Below are 18,395 nucleotides of genomic sequence, written 5' to 3'. Positions count from 1 at the left end.
CCACCCCCCACAAAAAAGAAAGAAAAACAAAGTTTAAAAAGCATGCACTCAGAAAAAAAAAAAGTCTGCACTCAGACTCTTATCCGTTCCCTTCTCTGGAGATTGACAAGCATTCTCCATTACAAGTCCTCTGCAATTGCCCTGGATCATTCCATGGCTGAGGATAGCTAAGCTAGTCATAGCCAATCATTGCAGAATGTTGTTATGACTATGCACACTGTTCTTTTGATTCTAATCACCTCACTTTGCATCAGTTCATGTAAGTCTTTTCAGTTTTCTCCTAGAGCACCCTGTTAATAATTTCTTATCATAGCACAATGATATTCATTCCATCACAATCATATAACCTAACTTGGTCAGCCATTCCCCAATTGGACATTCCCTCAATTTCCAATTCTTTTCCACCACTAAAATAGCTGCTAGAAATATTTTTGTACACATAGATCCTTTCCTTCTTGTTTTTATCTCTTTTGGATACAGACCTAGCAGTGGTATTGCTGGGTCAGAGGGTGTGCAGTTTTAGAGGCCTTTGGGCATAGTTCCAAATTGCTCTCCAAAATGGTTGAATCAGTTCATAACTCTGCCAACAGTACATTAGTGTTTCAATTTCCACATGCCCTCCAACATTTGTCATTTTCCTTTTCTGTCATATTATTCATTCTGATAGGGGAAGGGTGATTTGTGGTATTAACTTCTTTCTGCGTAAGAAGATGACTCTCTCAGGTGGCAGGGAGGAAGGCAAGGAAGATAAATGGTTTACAAGACATCTTAGCAGGCATGTCATAGGGTGTTGAATTTTGCCCTATATTTTGTTCTTGCTCCTTAGCAGCCAGAAATTATTTCACTTTGTCTTTGAATCTTCTATGCCTATCTTAGTGCCTGGCATATAGTAGGTGCTTAATAAATGCTTGTTAATTAGTGAATTGTCTCCTGTGTACATTAGGAGAGGTTGTGCATCTTGGTCACTCTATACACAGAAAGCCCATCACATCACATGGATGTTACTTACCCTTACCTCCTGACCCACGCATTATGGTTGCTTTCCAATTTCTAGCTTGACTGGTTGCAGTGAGTGCCACAGCTGCTTCTGAAGACACTGAAGTTATTTTCTTGTAATTCACGTCTTGTGAATAAAAGCTTTGTGCCTGTAATTAAATGATGTCCCTGATTCTGGGTATGTAACTGCAAAAATCTGCTGAATGGCCAAGTGCTCATGTGTGGCAGTCTCCTAATTACCCGACATAACCCAGTTGACAAACAGAATAGCTGCCTTCTGTTCACAGATGCCCAGGAGTTTATACTACAGCATAAATCACTGTCTAAATACCTGCAGGCATAGAAAGCTCCCTGAGGATGGGTACAAGATGATGGTTCTGTTCTGTCTTCCCTGAAGTTGTCTGAGCTTTGGCATGGGCACCAAGGCCCCAATATGTATAGCCTGTGGCACTCTGTGGGAATCAGAGTGGTAAGGACATGAGTCTGGTGCCATTTAATTTCAATTACAGGGTACCACGAATCCCCAAAATCAGAATTATTCAGGTTCTCAGCAGCAAGTGTGCACAAAATCCCTTTCCTGGCAAGAGCTTCCTTTTCAACAGGCAAAGCTGTGCTTGCCTCTGATTGTTCTCTTTCCCTCCCTGTCAGGCTGCAGGAAGAAAGTATTCAGGGTCTTTCTCTCCCTGAACAAATCCAATGAATTGCTCCAAGGATTTTCTTGGCTTCATGATAAAGCAGCTGCTTCATTTAGCACAGACAGGGACAGCATTTGGAACAGCATAGACTTCAATAAGAATCTTTTAGGTCCAGCATCGTATAGAGCACTTCCAGGGCTAAATTCCCAGGAGATGAGTATCCAGGACAAATATTCCTAGCTTAAGGAAGGGGCAGTGCTCCTTTTAGCACTGGTGCGCCCTGGCCAGAGCAGCCCTAAAGGATCCATCTACCTTATTTACAGGGGCAACTCGGTGGTGCAGCGGCTAGAGTGCAGGGCCTAGAGTCAGGAGTGAGTATGAATCTGACTTTGGACACTTACTATGTGACCCCAGATCAGTCACTTAAACTCTGTTTGCCTCAGTTTCCTCATCTGTAAAGTGAGATGGAGAAGGAAATGGTCAATCACTCCAGTATCCTTGCTAAGAAGATCCCAGATGGGGTCATGAAGAGTCAGACATGACTGAACAATAAAACCTCAGTTACCCTGGAAGGGATCCCACGTGTGGTGAAGATGTTGGGAGAACAGGAACTAGAGTTGTAGGTGATAACCACCTTAGTGATGGCCTAGCAATGAAGGCTGGTCGGCTTCAGGAATCTTCTGTATTATTTCTGCCTGTTTGGGAGGAACTAAAGGGGGAAGGAGACACTGGAACTTCTCGATCAGTGCGAATTGGTCTTTTGAGACGTGATCTGCCACATTTTCAGAAACAAGAAGGAACTTGAGTAGATTGCGTGCTGTAGTCAGAGGAGGGGGGCAATTCTCATCAGGGAACTCTTTGTGCCTCAGAACTTGATTCTTCATCATCTCCGGATGTGTGTGGAGAATGGGAGATGTTGTCTCGGTGGTGGCACCGAAAGAGGGAAACAGGCTGGTGTTGGAGGATGTAGATGGATTCTTGAGATCATGAGCTATTCTTGGGTGGGAGGAAACAGTGGGAATAATGATTTCTAGAGGAGAGCTCAGTGAGAATCTGATGATGTAAGGAGAATTTTCTGTCATTTCAAAGTATCCAAAAGTAGAATGTGTTGACTCATGAGGTTCATTTTGCCCTCATTAGAAGTCTTCAAGCAAAGCTGGGTGATCACTTCTAGGGAAGACTTCACCTCATTAAAATCCAAACCACAGGCAAGTCAACACATCGCTGTCATGTCATTGGTCATCTTTCCACCACCAGCAATGATGTTCACCTCACTCCTGGTTCTACCCTCCCTCACCACACCTTTCTACCTTTTCTCCATCACCTTCTCATCCTGGAGATGCCTCTGCCCTATAGTCTTCTCTTCTGATTGGTTAGTGCTGGGCCTGGACCACCATTTCCTGAAGTTCCCAGCTCCGCTCATTTCACTTCTGTCTCCACTCCTCCCTCTCCAGATTTTTCCACCTCCTCCCCAACAGCCATGTCCCTATGGGCGTCCTTCACCTCCTCTGCTTCCTAGCTCCTCTTTGTGTTCTTGTCTTTGTCCATTAGAAGGTAAACTTCTCGAGAAGAAGAATGGTCTTCTTTGCTTGTATTATGTCCCCCAGCCCCGAGCACAGTACCTGGAACATTGTAATCACTTCATCTATCTATCTATCCATCATCTATCTATCTATCTATCTATCTATCTATCTATCTATCTATCTATCTATCCATCATCTATCTATCTATCTATCTATCTATCTATCTATCTATCTATCTATCTATCTATCTATCTATCATCTATCTATCTATCCATCATCTATCTATCTATCTATCTATCTATCTATCTATCCATCATCTATCTATCCATCATCTATCTATCTATCTATCTATCAATCAATCAATCTATCTATCATCTAATATCTATCTATCTAATCTGTCTGTCTTTCTGTCTCTGCATCCGTCTATATCAGTCTCTATCTGCCTGCCTGCCTGCCTGCCTATCAGATGGAGAGGATTCCCGCTTGGTTGCTGGTTGTATTAAAAGTCCTCTAAGGTCCATTCTAACTGAAGTTCTGGGATCCTGCAGACCTCTTAGAAGTGTACACGGGATCACAAGATTTAGCGGAGCTCACACAGGATATCCAAGCGACCTGTTTGGGGCACTGAGGAACTTTTGGTTTTTCAGGAAAAACCAGAAATCAAGTACAGAAAGAAAAAACAAGCTGGGTCGTAGTCAAAGGCCCTCCATCCTGTGCTTCAGAAGCATGGAACACAAGACAGCACAAATTTTGCTTTACATGTGGCGGCATAATCCTGTGGCTTAGCAATGCTGGCAAAGTTCCTGTGTGTACAATTCAAATCCCACCTCACTTACTGTCTGTGTGAACTTGGGCAAGTCACTTAACCTGTTTCTTATTCTGTTTCCTCATGATAGCACCAATGTCTTAGGATGATTGTGATGATACAAAGGTGTAACAACTGTAAAGCACTTTGCAAACCTGAAAGTATTGTGTAAATATTATTATTATTGCTGGTTTGTTACAAGTAGCAGTGTTTTGCTTCTGACTGTTGCCTCCCCTAATCCGCCAAACTTCCTAGAAACTTGCCATCATTTTATTTGCGATGTTTTTTTCTGGCCCTCGAGATTAATTTTTCTTTGCAGATCTGGAGGATATTTTAAAAATTGTCTCCTGATCACAATATTGGGCCTCAGTTTCTTCATCTGTAAAATGGGAGGTGGGAACTGATGGCCCAGTTTTTATGATTGCATGATCTTAAGTTTTTTTCCTTTGATAGGACATTCTTTTAAATACTTGAGGATAACTTTCCTTTCTTATTGAAGAAATGCATCAGGAGTGGTGGGACATACCTGAAATCTCAGCTGGTGGGGAGGTTGAGAATGGAGTATCTCTTGGGCTTGAGGGGATGAGTCTGAGCAGTAACAGACAAAGCTAATGATACACTAAGTTAGGCATTAATATGGTAAACACCTATGAGTGGGGAGGGTCCCCCTAGGTTGCCAAAGGGTGAGCCAAAGAAGACCAAATTGGAAAGGAGCAGATCAGGGCTTCTATACTGATCAGCCGGCGCTCTGCTCAGGTTTGATATTGGGATGAAATGAGAGATTCAGAGGTCATTGAATAATTAATAAAATTAATAAAAAAGAAGTTTATTTTTGCTTAACAGAGTAAGGAGATACAACTTGAATATAGTTAAGCCTTAGCTTAGCTAGGCATCCCAGAAACTAGTCTGTTCATCAGGGCAGGATATGGTGACACATCTTTGGGCAAACACCACTTCTAAAGGGTGCCACCCCATGTAGGTGGCCCCTTTGTGTCCCAGATGACCCATCAATACAGCCAGATGACACCAGGAAGCTGCATGAAGGGTGGCACAACTTGAGCCTTGCCCTACCCATAGGCCAATCAAGTTCTATCTCTGTTACCTTTTAGGGAAAATCTAGCCTAACCTGTGTTGGGGAAGTGGGTGTGCTGGTAGATAGTGGCACCTATGACTCCAAATGGGATGAGATTTTAATGGGGACAAAAATAAAGGCTCTTTCAGGCCTAGAAGAAGGCATCTTATGTTCGTCTCCTTGTCACGGTGCTCTAACCCTAAGCAGACTTTTTTTTTGGTAGAGATGGTACACAGGAATAATCTTTGTAACAGTTCTGATGCAAAGAATTATAAGGGAAAAGGAGGCCTTAGATTTAAAAACTGTGGAACTTCCAACTACCTATCATTCATGCCAACTAACCTCTAGGCAAAGAAACAACTATAATGGAAATGGAACTATTAGCAATTAAGGCAGGCTTGGAGAATTGGCAGCAACTTCTTGAAGGGGCTCAATACTTAATCACACTCCCCATGGATAAGAACAATTTAATATATTTTACAGAAGCCAGTATCATGTCTTGGTGTCATGCACAGAAAATGCTTCTGTTCTGATCTCCACTTCTTGTCTCTGGGTAATTCAGAAAATTCTAGTTGTGTAATCCTGGGCAGGATCACTTAACCCTGTTTGCCTCAGTTTTCTCATCTGTAAAATGAACTGAAGAAGGAAATGGCAAACCACTCCAGTATCATTGCCAATAAAACCCCAAATGGGGTTCACAAAGAGCTGGACATGACTAAAAACTGACCGAACAAGAAATTTGTAATCTTATGTAATTTACCTCGCATATTTGCAAGCATTATTCTGAGAAGAGGGATCCATCAATTTCACCAGACCACCAAAGGGGTTCATTACACAATTTTTTGTTAAATTTTTGGTTAAGAACCACTCTTGTCCTTCCCCACCTTACCCCACAACCTGCCCTGACTAGAGGAACCTGTGGAATGGGAAAAGACAGATAATATTTGCACCAAGGATCTAGGCCAGGGGTGGGGAACCTGTGGGTGTGACCTTTTGACTGAATCTAAGTTTTACAGAATAAATACTTTTATTAAGGGAATTTGTTCTGTGAAGTTTGGATTCAGTCAAAGGGCAGCACTTGAGGACCTAGAGGGCCACATGTGGCCTCAAGGCTGCAGATTCCCCACCCCTGATCTAGGCAGTCATGTAGAAAGTTCATGGCAAAGTGAGCCTATGCTATTTCAGCAAGTAAACCTCTCAACATGATGCTGAGAGGAAGTTGTGTGGGCTTGTCATTATGCCCTGCTACTGGTGTAGAAAGAAGGCATCAAATATAAGAATGATTAATAATTTGCATGTACATAATGCTTTATAAAGCTCACAAATCACTTTCCTCACCAAAGCTCCAAGGTTGGTGGTGTTTAATATGATGATCTCTGTTTTGCAAATGAGACAATCAAGGCTCAGAGAGGCCAGTGACTTGCCCGTGATCACATCACTATTATGTATTTGGTGCTTGGATTCAAAACCAGGTGTCCTGGCACCCAGTCTGACATACTATTCCCCTGTGATCCCCACTGCCTCTTGGCCATGGTGCCTTGCACATGTCCACTACATGTGTTTGGACTGAGCATGTGACATCTAGTATTATGTAAAGGAGTCCACCCAGAAACTCCACTTAATACTGTGGATTTGGCAGGAGCTCTACCAGTATCCCACCACATTGGCTCTGGGTGAGGCTGGATTTGAGAACAAATCTGCAGATATCCTCATCACATGACTGTCTTCATATCAGAGGACCACTTCTGGAAAATGCTGGGGCCAGCTGGGTGGCACAATGGATAGAGTGCCAGAGCCTCTAGTCAGGAAGACCAGTCTTCCTGAGTTCAAATCCAAACTCAGACACTTCCTAGCTGGGTGACCCTGGGCAAGCCACTTAACCCTGTTTGCCTCAGTTTCCTCATCTGTAAAATGAGCTGGAGGAAGTAACTGAAAACTGACTAAACAGCAACTGATTGTTGTGTTCTATTTTGTTTTCTACAACCCAGACAATTTGGTGCATGGTCAAATTACAGTCTAATTGCAGGAACTTCTAGCCCAAGAGATTTTATAATGGGGGGCTACAGTTTACTGGAAATTCAGGAAGAGACTCCAGAAAACAAGAATAAAACTGGAGGGGAGGGCTGAATATGACAGAGTGAAGAACGTCTCTACTGTGCTTAATACAGATGTGTAGGAGAAAAGGCTGGGAGAGCAGCGGCTTCTTCACATAGCTTATTGCTGTCTGGCCAGTAGCCACGGGGCACTGATCAGCAGTGGTGCAAACCAAGCTCTGAACAGCTTCCCAAGTCTGCAGAGGAAGCCTGGATGTGATGTTTACTGTGGCTGACTTGGTCCAGCCCATCATGATGCACTCCAGGCTCAGACAGTCCTGATTTGTGGTCCTCTGATGGTACGAGCCCCGTCCCTTCCTAGGAGATGGTCGAGAGATGCTGCAGTTTCCTGAGGGCACAGATGGGACTTTGTCATCCTCGGTCCATTCATGGGAGCACGAGAACATGGGGACCGATGAACCAGTGCAGAGTGGCTGCTCCTATGAGGGAAGTAGGAGGGTGCGTCTAGTTGGACCACACGTACTAATTGATCTAAGGACCTCCCGGATGCTCAAGGAGTGTTACTGAACTCGATTTGACAAGTGTTCAAGTGTTAATAAGTGCTGTCTGTGAATGAAGACTTTGCATATATGAATGAAAGAGCCCCTGACCTTACAGAACTTGTTCTTTTTATGAGAAGGATATAATGATTACACAGATAAATGAATACAGGATAATTTAAAGAGGCAAGCAGAGCTAAGGGGCATGCCTAGGGTCACATAACTGAAGAGCATCGGAAGTTAGATTTGAACTTGGGAAGATAAGTCTTCCTGACTCCAGCCCTGGCATTCTATCCACTGATCCATTCAGCTGCCTGATGGGTGAAGGGTAATGTGAAACTAGGATGGGAAAGTTAGAGCCAGACTGTGCCAGGGCCTTGAATGCCACGCTGAGTAAGGGGTTTGTATTTTATCCTAGAGGGCAGATTTTTGAGCAGGGAGATGACATGGTAAGACTTACATTTTATGAATCTTATAGTGGAGAGAAAATAGGGCTAGATAGATAGATTTGAGAGTTATTTGTATAGAGTCATTAAACCCAAGGGATTTCAAAGATTTCAAAGGGAGAAAATGGAGAGAGGGAATCAATTAATCTATCAATGAACATATATTAAATACTTAATACGTGTCAGGCTGGGCAGCTAGGTGATGCCATAGTGGATAGAATTCTGGGCCTGGAGTCAGGAAGACTCATATTCTTGAGTTCAAATCTGATCTCAGACATTTATTAGCTGTGTGACCCTGGGCAAGTCACTTAGTTCTATTTGCCTCAGTTTCCTCATCTGTAATATGAGCTGGAGTGGGAAATAGCAAACCACTCCAGTATCTTGCCACAAAAACCCTAAATGGGGTCACAAAAAGTTAAACACAACTAAAAAATGACTGAAAAACAAAAATATGTCAGGCACTGTGCTAGGTGCTGGGGATAAAGAGTCCCTGCCCTCAAGGAGTTTACATTCTATCAAAAGACACAACATAAACACAAAGAAGCACTTTTAAAGAAATTGAAATTAATTTAAAGAATAAATTAAAAACCAGTAATTTGGGTCAGGAGGCACTATCAGATACAGGTGGAAGTGTGAGATTCTAAGAGGCAGAGAGGGGGAGGGAGTGCATTCCAGGCACAGGAGACAGCCAGTTCAAAGGCTTCATTGATTATGGAATATCATTCATGAGGAACAGTATAAAGGCTAGCCCAGACTGGAATGGATGAAAGGGACGAGAAAGGTAGATTGGATCTAACTTATGAAAAGCTTTAAATGCCAAAGTAAGGAATTCGTATGTGATCCCAGGAATAACTGAGAACTATAGGAGTTGATTGACTAAGAGAAATATATGTCAAACCTGTGCTTTAGGAATATTACTTTGTGTGAGGGATGTGTGAAGGATGAATTGGAGAAAGGAGAGACAGGAGGGGGGATAAGGAGTTAAAAGGCTGCTATAATAGTCCAGAAGAGAAGATGATCCAAAATGGAGCCTGGAACAAAATGAAAGATGGTGAAGAAAAATTGAAGACCAGTGGTTTTCATTCAGGTAGGCCTGAAACCTGGGGAAAGACAATATTGGGGTCCAAATAAAGAAGACTCCTTCTAGCTATAAGTTTGGGAGATACAGGATAGGCTTTCCCAGACCATGGTTATTGGGCCAGAGAAGAAGATCACAGATTAACTGTCCTGTGGGGTTGTAGAAAAACCCTTGGATAGGTCCCAAATTCTTACATATCATGGTGATGGCTAAAGCTTATGGAGGATTGTGAAAAGTAGTGCTGTCTATCTGATTCTATGGCTCTGAACTAGCATTGAGCCAACATGAAGGACCAGAGTAAGAAGAGAGTTAGGCAGAAGAAAACTAAATAGATCAGGCAAATATTTTAGAGCCTTTTATAACTGTATATAAAAATAATAATAGTAATAGCATTTATACAAAGCTTTTAGGTTTGCAATTAATTATACCTTATATATTAATTTAACTTTTAATTTAATATTGCAGGAAAATAGTTGCATTAACACACTATTACTGGAACTGTGAGTTGGTGTAGCCACTCTGGATAGAAATTTAAAACTGTTGCCCAAAAGTTGCTAAAATTTGCCCCAGATATATCACTACTAGACTTATACACCAAAGACAAAAGAAAAAGAACCCATATATACAAAAGTATTTAAAGCAGCACTTTATATTGTAGCAATCAATTGAGGAATATCTGAAATTATGGTGTGTGTGTATGTATGTATGTATGTATGTGTGTGTGTATATATATATATATATATATATATATATATATATATATATATATATATATGGTATAATTGATGGTAGCAGCAACCACACTGGCATATCCAGGATGGCTGCTAGCATAGGCTCTTAGACCTGCTTTACTAGGAAAGACAGCTGTTTAAGGGGTCAACAATCTTTTTAAATTACATTCACTAGTTCAGGGGCAAAGTCAGCACCCTGAACTTCAGAGAAAATACAAACAGAGAAATAAAGACCAACAGACAAGGCTCTGACTGCCCGAATCAACTATATACTTTACAAACATCCCTAGTTCTGAACATATGGCCACTCAGAGTCTCGATCAGGGAATCACAAGATCCTTGTCATAAGCAAGCCCCAAAGGCAAGATACCAACTTAGAGTATATATACACTTCTCAGAGCCAGAGGGCATCACAACCCTCCTGACTCAGGGCCTAATTAGAAATTAGCAAAAGGTGTGAAAGCCTTCCTACAAGCCAGCCTCCCCTAAGCAAGCTTCCCTTAATGGGCTCCATGTGAGGCCTATTAATGGACTGGGAAGATCTTAAATCCCATTAACATTACAATGGTATATACATACATAAGCATATACATATATATCTGAAATTATGGTATATAAATGTAATGGAATATTATTGCTCTTTTAGAAAGGATGAAAAATATGTATAATGGGTATTGTATTTCTTACATTCTCAATGGGTAAGAGAGGGGTGAAAGGAAGGAGAAAATTTGGAACTGAAAATAAAAATTTAAAAATTAAAAAAAATAAATGAGGAGAGACAATTTCAGGGAAACCTGGGAAAATTTGAACTGATATAGAGTAAAGTAAGCAGAACCTAAAGAACAATAGAAACACTATAAAGAAAAAGAAAGATTTTTAAAGCTCTGATCAATGACCACAGTCATCGTCATCCTCATTTTTGCTCATCTGATGGGCGTGAGGCAGAACCCGTGTTGTTTTAATTTTCATTTCTCTAATTATTGTTAACTTGAAGCTTTTTTTCTTTCATATGCTTGTTGATAGGTTGGGTTTATTCCTTTGAGAATTACCTGTACCTACTCTTTGATAATTTATTTATTACGGAACAGTATTTCTTATGTAATTAAATCAATTTTTGGACATCAGACTGCTATCAAAAAAAAATTGCTGAAAAGATATTTTCCCTGGTTAACAGTTTCTCTTATTTTAACTAAATTGATATTGTTTGTACAAAAATTTTAGTTTTATGCAGTCAGAATTGTACATTTTATTACATTCTGTGATTTTCTCTATCCTTCCTGTTATGAACTCTTTCCCTATCTGCAGATGTGGCACATCTTTTCCTCCTTGCTTCTGATTTGTTCATGGTGTGATTTTTTTATATCTAAGTTATGTATACATCTTAAACTTATCTTGACATAGCAGTGTGAAAAGTTGGTTTAAACTTCTGCCAGACTCATTTCCAATTTTCCTAGCCATTTTTGTTGAGTGCTGAATCAGTGTCTCAGTAGTAGTAATCTTTGGGTTTATCAAACATTGTGGCACTGGTTTTTTTTTGTTTTTTTTACATTGTGTCCCTAATCTATTCCATTGATCAACTTTTCTGTTTTTAGCCATTACCACATAGTTTTAATGATTGCTGCCTTATATAGTTTCATATTAATATTGCTAGATCCCGGTCCTTACTACTTTTCTTCATCATTTCCCCTTGAGCGTCTTTACCTTTGCTCCTCCAGATGAATTTTATCATTTTTTTTTATTTCTATAAACTTTGGTAGTTTATATGGCACCAAAAATATAAATTAACTTAGAAAGTTTTTACAATTTTATTATATACCTCATTGGAGGTCAGGAATAAGTTCATTCTATGGATGGGAGATAGCCAGAGCCCCTGCTCAGAGGCCCCAAAATGGAAGCTGGGGTACAATATACGAGTAACAGAGTGAAGGTGTTTGGCTGGATTATAGAGTAAGGAAAAAAGGAAGTAATGTGTAATCAGTCTGGGAAGATAGTTTGGGGTCAGGCTGTGAAGGAATTTAAAATCCCAAAAGTCTTATCTTAGAAGCAAGAGGTGGTCACTGGCATACTTTGAGTAGCAGAGTAAAATGCTCAGATCTGCCCTCAAGATAAATCACTTTTTGCAACTGTGTGGGAGATGGATTAGAGTAAGAACAGTAACAAAAGGCTTGAGATAAGGAAAATAATAGAGAAAATTTTGCATTATTTAGTTTAGATGAAAGCTGATGAAGGCCTAAAATAAGATGGTATTGTAAGTAGAGGAAAGACATCAGATATAAGAGATTTGGCGGAGATAGAAATGGCAAAAATTGGATGTGTGATGTAACTGTGTGAGGAGTCAAGGTGACAGCCTTAGGAGACTAGAAAAATGGTGACCCCCCCCCCCCCTTAACAGAAATAAGGATTTGGGGAAAATAGGTGGACTATAGGGGAAAGGTAATAGGCTCTATTTGTACATGTCGAGTTTGAGGTTTCTCTGGGGCATCCAGTTTGAAATGTCTAACAAGCAGTTGGTCATTCAGAACTGAAACTCAGTAGAGAGTTTGGGGCTGGATATAGAGATCCTTGAATCTTTGATTAGAGGTGACAAATGAAACTCACAGGAGCTGATAAGGTTACCAAGAGAGAAAGTATAGAAAGAGAAGGAAGGCCAAGGATGGAACATTGGAAGAACATTCACATTTAGGGAGTTTGATATGGATGCTGATCCAGTAAAAGAAACTGAGACAGGGTAGTCACATACAGCAGAGAGGAGGGGAACCAGGAAAGAGCTGTTTGCCACTGAAGTCCAGACAGGAGAGATGGAGGAGAAGAGTGATCATACTGCCATATGCAACAGAAGTCCAGAAGGATGCGGAATGAGAAAAGACCATGGGGTTCGACAGTTAAGAGATTGCTGGAAACTTTGGAGAAGTAGTTTTAGTTGAGTGGTATGTTTGGAAGCAGATTGCAAAGGGATGAGGAGTGACCGGAAAAGGAGAAGTAGAACTGTTGATTGCAAATAGTTTGTTTTTTTCTAGGAATTTGGCTGAGAAGGGGAGGAAAAACATAGAATAAAAGCTTAAGAGGATGGTGGAGTCTAGGGAAATTTTTATAAAGATCAGAGACTTGGGTATGCTTGAAGATACAGAGGAACGAAGAAGTAGACAGAGACCGAAGATTAGAGGAAGGAAGGAGGTGATTGAGGGGAGCAGTTTAATGACAAAGACTAAAGAGGGTGGTATCAAGAGCATGTGCAGCATGAATAGGGAGACAGTGTTGTCCAGGGGGAGCTAGTGTTTATGACCTCCAGAAGGAGGAAGGAGCGTGAAGACAGAGATTCAGAATGAAGGGAATTTTGTTCATTATGGAATGGGAATTTTAGAGTGCACAATGGAAAATACAGACCAGAGCTGGAATCTCATGGGTGTGAGATTGCAATTGCAATGAGCCGGGGCTTGGTTTATTCTTATGTAGATGATTAAGTAATAAAGAGATAAACAGAGCAAGAGATGGTGGGAAATTGCTAGCCATAAGGGTACTAGTAGGTAACAAATGAATTGTAATGATCACAATCTCTAAAGATTCCTCTGCTCAGTGACCCCTTTAATGCCAAGTGAGGCATAAAACAGAAAAATGAATATTCAGAAAAGCTATTTGCCTACGTCATGGGAGATATTTTGTGCAATATCCAAATGCAGGAGAGAATCCCTACAGGTATAGAGAGGTTCTCTGGATGTCCCTGCCGGGTAGATGATACTGTGACGATTGCATCAATCCCAGGATCCTTTAACGAAAGGATCTCCTCATGATATCCATGCTTGTAGGTAGTGTTTAATTAAAATTTATTGGATGAATAATGAATAAGTGAATGTCTTATCGTCTCCTTTTCTTGTAACTCACTTTTCCTGTGCACTTTAGTTGAATACAGGATTCTGCCCATTTTCTGACGCCAAATAGTTGCTGAGTGACCGGAATGATGATTAGAAATTCTTCTATCTGCAGCAAATTTAGTTGGAAGTGATGGTGGTAGTAGTGGTGGTATGCTATCAGACTAACCAAACACCATCCAGGTCTACTCTTTTACAGAAGGTGTCATAATGTGAATTCAGAGAGCATGTTTTTAGTTCTCTATTCAAACACTGGATATAGGACTGTAAGAACCATCAGGGTTACATACAAAATTTCCATGTATTAGGAATTTGTGTATCAATTTTCCAAATCATTAAGATTATTTTCACACACACACACACACACACACACACACACACACACACGCACCTTACCAGAGGAGGTTGTTCTTTCCCCTGCAACTAAATTTGGCCTCAGTTGAGAGAATGGGGGACCCCATGGTGATGGAAGTCTCAAAGTGGGAGGGTGGCTGCCCAGGGTTAATCAAGCAAGGGAAGGAAGACTGTTATGCCATGTGGGCTGGGCCAGGGGAAAGCCGCAAGGTGCCTGGAGAGTAGGCTGAAGGATGGCTTGGAGGAAAAAGTGTGCTCATCATCCCTCCCTCATGTCTCTGTAGCAGAATCCCAGTCACCTCACTCAGGCTGCAGCTCTGAACGAGGCTAGACATGTTCCCCCTAGTCGCTCAGAGGGCAAAAATTGCCCAAAGAATGACCACCAGCTGCCCAAACATCCTTTCGGCCCCATTGGAGACAACTTGCCCACAGAAGTGTTCAGCAGCTGTCCAAACATTCCCCGTTAGAACCTCTTTCTCATGTCCAGAGTAGTCAGGAAAAGCTGCAGTTTCAGGAAGTTTATTTTTGCTGGAAAGTGTGAGAAAGATGTGACTTTTTCTTTATGTTTTCAGTACAATGGCTGGACGTGGTATCTTGCCAATGATTTCCAGTTCCATCTCACAACACCCCTTGTGATCTTCATCCATAGAAAGTGAGTTTCATTAAGGTGGCCCCTCTCCACAGGGCCTCAGTAAAGGGAAGTAAAGCTTTTTAAAAGATAGATATTTAAGCAACTGGAAACTAGGTGGCACAGTAGATAGAGTGCTGGGCCTGAAGTCAGGAAGACCCATCTTCCTGAGCTCAATTCTGGCCTCTGACACTTGCTAGCTGTGTGACCCTGAGCAAGTCACTTAACCCTGTTTGCCTAAATGTCTTCATCTGTACAATGAGCTGGAGAAGGAAATGGCAAACCCCTCTAGTATCTTTGCCAAGAAAACCCCAAATGGGGTCATGAAGAGCCCAATATGAAACAACTTACAACTTCTATGAAAAACAAACACAGAATGAAAGTCAAATGCTCACCTCAAAGTTTCTTTCTGTTTCTGTCTGGTTGAATCAGAGATTCTGTTGGAATTAGCCTAATGGGATGAGTAGTGTAATCTCTTTATTTAATTTAATTAATTTATTTTACTTTTCATTGGGGTTAAGTGACTTGCCCAAGGTCATATGGCTAGTAAGTGTTAAGTATCTGAGGCTGGATTTGAATTCACTGCACCACCCAGCTGCCCCTAATCTCTTTATTTTAAAGATAAGAAAACTGAGACCCAGACTCACACAGCTGGAAAGTGTCTGAGGCCACATTTGAACTCAGGCTTGCCTGATTCAGACCCAGAGTGCTCTGTGCCCTACAGTCACCCAGCTGCCTCCTAAAAACATTCTCCTGTGTGCAAGGCATTGTACAATGGCTAGGGATTAAAAAAAAATTGTTGCTGCCTTCAAGGACCTGACATTCTACTAGATTTTTCTATAAATATTATCTCCTAAGTACATTTTTACATATTGACAGTCTAAAAATCCCTGTATGTTTCATTGTATTAATGAGTCATAGTTTATAAGCTATTTCCTTCATTTAGTGCATTCAGGATGCTTCCAGCTTTTTGTTGTGTCCATCTTTTTGGCCACCATACACACTTTGCACAAATTATTTTCTCACCCTTTGGGATGATTTCTTTCAGTATGTTCCCAGGAATGGGATTACCAGGTCAAAGGGTATGAAGAGCTTTGTAACTCTTGCTATATACGTAACACCCAAGACTATTCATTAGGAAGACTGGACCAATTTAAAATGCCATCCAGGTTTCCTGGAACCCTGCCCATGCTGGTTTTTAATCACTTCTATTTGCTTTGTTTCAGCAAAGTTTTAAAGGCTTCATTATTTATGGGTGGATTTACAATTTGTGGATTATCTATGTTAGAGTTTTCACCTATTTGATCTCCCCCAGCCTGCTTTGCCACCTCCTGCAGCCACCTAGCAAATGCAGAAAAAGAGAAAACACTTTCAATATGAAGCTATCAATAGCATAGAAAACAGAAGATAAATTTGAAGCTCTACCTCCCTGCCCTAGAAAATAATACATTCCCATGCCAAATGTATACATGCATATACATATGCATACATACATACCTATATGCCTACCTACCCATACATGCATACATACACACATACATACATACATACAACTTCTGGATTGCTTAGTGCCTCTGAATTATTAGTGCCACTGTTTGCCTCAATTCATGTAGACAAAGAAGGGCTTGTTTATCTTTAAGAACAGGGACCGGGGTGGCTAGGTGGTGCAGTGAACAGAGCACCAGCCCTGGAATCAGGAGGATCTGAGTTCAAATGTGGCCTCAGACACTTAACACAAAAACTAGCCATGTGACCTTGGGCAAGTCACTTAACCCCAACTGCCCTCCAAAAAGCAAAAAAAAAGAACAGGGACCAGGAGCTTGGTCCAACACACCAGGGATGTTCCATGGTTTACAACTGTATTATTTGTGTTTGTATTACCCCCATTCGGACCCCGATCACCTGTCTCCTCGACTATCTCAGTAGCCTCCTTATTGGACTCCTTGCATCCAACCTCCCTCTTCTCAAAGCCTCCCTCCACAGAGCTGCCGAGGGAATGGTCTGAAAGATCTAACTATGGCACTATTTGCTTAAGAATCGACTGTCTATAGGGTAAAATGCAGACTCCCTGCGAGGCATCTAAAGACCTTCACAGTCTAGGTCCCAGCTGATTGCCTTTGACTCTCCAATGTTCCAGCCAAATCATCTAACTGGCTGGTCTCTGCACAGGACACCCCATCTCCCACTCCCGTGCCTTTGCAGTTCTTCTCAGAACACCTTCCTCTCTTGAAGCCTTAACTCAAGCACCGCCTCCTACCAAAGCCCTTTGCTAACTCCCCCAGTTCTTAGTGGTCCTCAGTCCTCAAGTTCCTTTGCATTTCTTTCCTATGTATTTCTATTGTCAGGGTACTCGCTCTCCTTTCTCCTCCTTCAGCATTCCCTGCTCATTGAAGACAGGAACTATTTGTATTTTCGTCTTTGTCATCATCATCATTGAAACATTTCAGTCATGTCCGACTCTCCATGACCCCTTTTTGGTGTTTTCTTGTCAAAGATGCCGGAGTGGTTTGCCATCTCCTTCTCCAGTTGATTTTACAGATGAGGAAACTGAAGCAAGCAGGGTCACAGAGCTAGTAGGTGCCTGAGGCTGGATTTGAACTCAAGTCCTTCTGAGTCCAGGGTCCTCCTGACTTAGGTGCTCTGCCCACTGCACCGTCTGGCTGCCCTATTGCTGGCATAGTGCCCGACATATATTCAACACTTAATAAATTCTTATCGAATTGAATAGAATTTGATGTCCTTTGGATAGTCAAACAGGACTGTCCTTTGGACAGTCGAACAGGAAGGCTCAAAATGTTCCGGGAGGATGAAGAGACAGAATTATTAGTTGGGACCAGAAACTAATGGATAGTATCATGAAACCAGTGGGCCATGTACCTGCTTGGAGTCCCTCTGTGATGGGAGATGTCCTAGGTCACGTTCAACGTTCAACTGATTTGTAGGAAGTTGTTGCAGAAGGCAACAATTCCAGGCCCAAAGCCCAGAACTGAAAATGTCAGGGGTGACTGACATGCCCTCTCCCCTTCCCCATACATGTAGATCCATCTTGAGTTTCATAAGTAAAGGGACATAGTAAAGGACTAAGACAGGGGTGGGAAACCTGTGGCCTGGAGGCCACATGTAGCCTTGAGGACACAGGTTCCCCACCTCTGAATTAGGCTCTGGAGTATTTTTCTTTGTTGACTAGAGATTGTACACTTCTTAGGACTGGGGTCCTAATGGGGCAAAGCCATTCCAGTCAGAGCTGAGGAGAGGCAGAGGTTGGATATGGGAAATGGTGCTGAGAAGATGCTCTGGCATCTCCCCCCCAAATAAGCAAACAAAATACTTACCAGAAAACACCGTAGTGTACAGGGGGACATGGGAGATTCTTTTCACTCACTGCTCCAAAGGCGTAGGGGAAGACATAAAGAGTGTCCACATGTCCATGAGTGACAGCATGATAATCTAGTCCCTCTCAGAGCCGTGGTGAATGTGAATCATGCAGTAGGACCTTGGGGACCTCCAGAAAAGGCTCTGCCTAGAGATCTGAACTTAGAATATCTTCTGATTGACTAATTAAGCACCTACCACAAGGCTGTTGCTCCTTCCTCAGCCTTTCAAGTTGAAGCTTTGCAGCCTAAGAGCTCCGGAGGGCCCACCCTTCAGAGCTGCCCCCTTTTCCTCCC

At 41.8% G+C, this 18,395-nt stretch overlaps 1 protein-coding gene across 18 annotated transcripts in view; it reads left to right on the top strand.

Moving 5' to 3' along the window:
• LOC138172956 (O-acyltransferase like protein-like) overlaps positions 1-18,395 on the top strand; it is a 90,329-nt gene that overhangs the window by 63,628 nt on the left and 8,306 nt on the right. The gene's annotated exons all lie outside the window — the stretch shown is intronic.

This window comes from Petaurus breviceps, unplaced genomic scaffold (genome assembly GCF_028583685.1).
Source record: "Petaurus breviceps papuanus isolate PSGF00001 unplaced genomic scaffold, PetGlider_PUasm1.0 129, whole genome shotgun sequence".
In the NCBI taxonomy this organism is placed as follows: domain Eukaryota; kingdom Metazoa; phylum Chordata; class Mammalia; order Diprotodontia; family Petauridae; genus Petaurus; species Petaurus breviceps.
The sequence above is the reverse complement of the archived record's forward strand: the minus strand, read 5'-3'. Positions and strand labels throughout refer to the sequence as shown.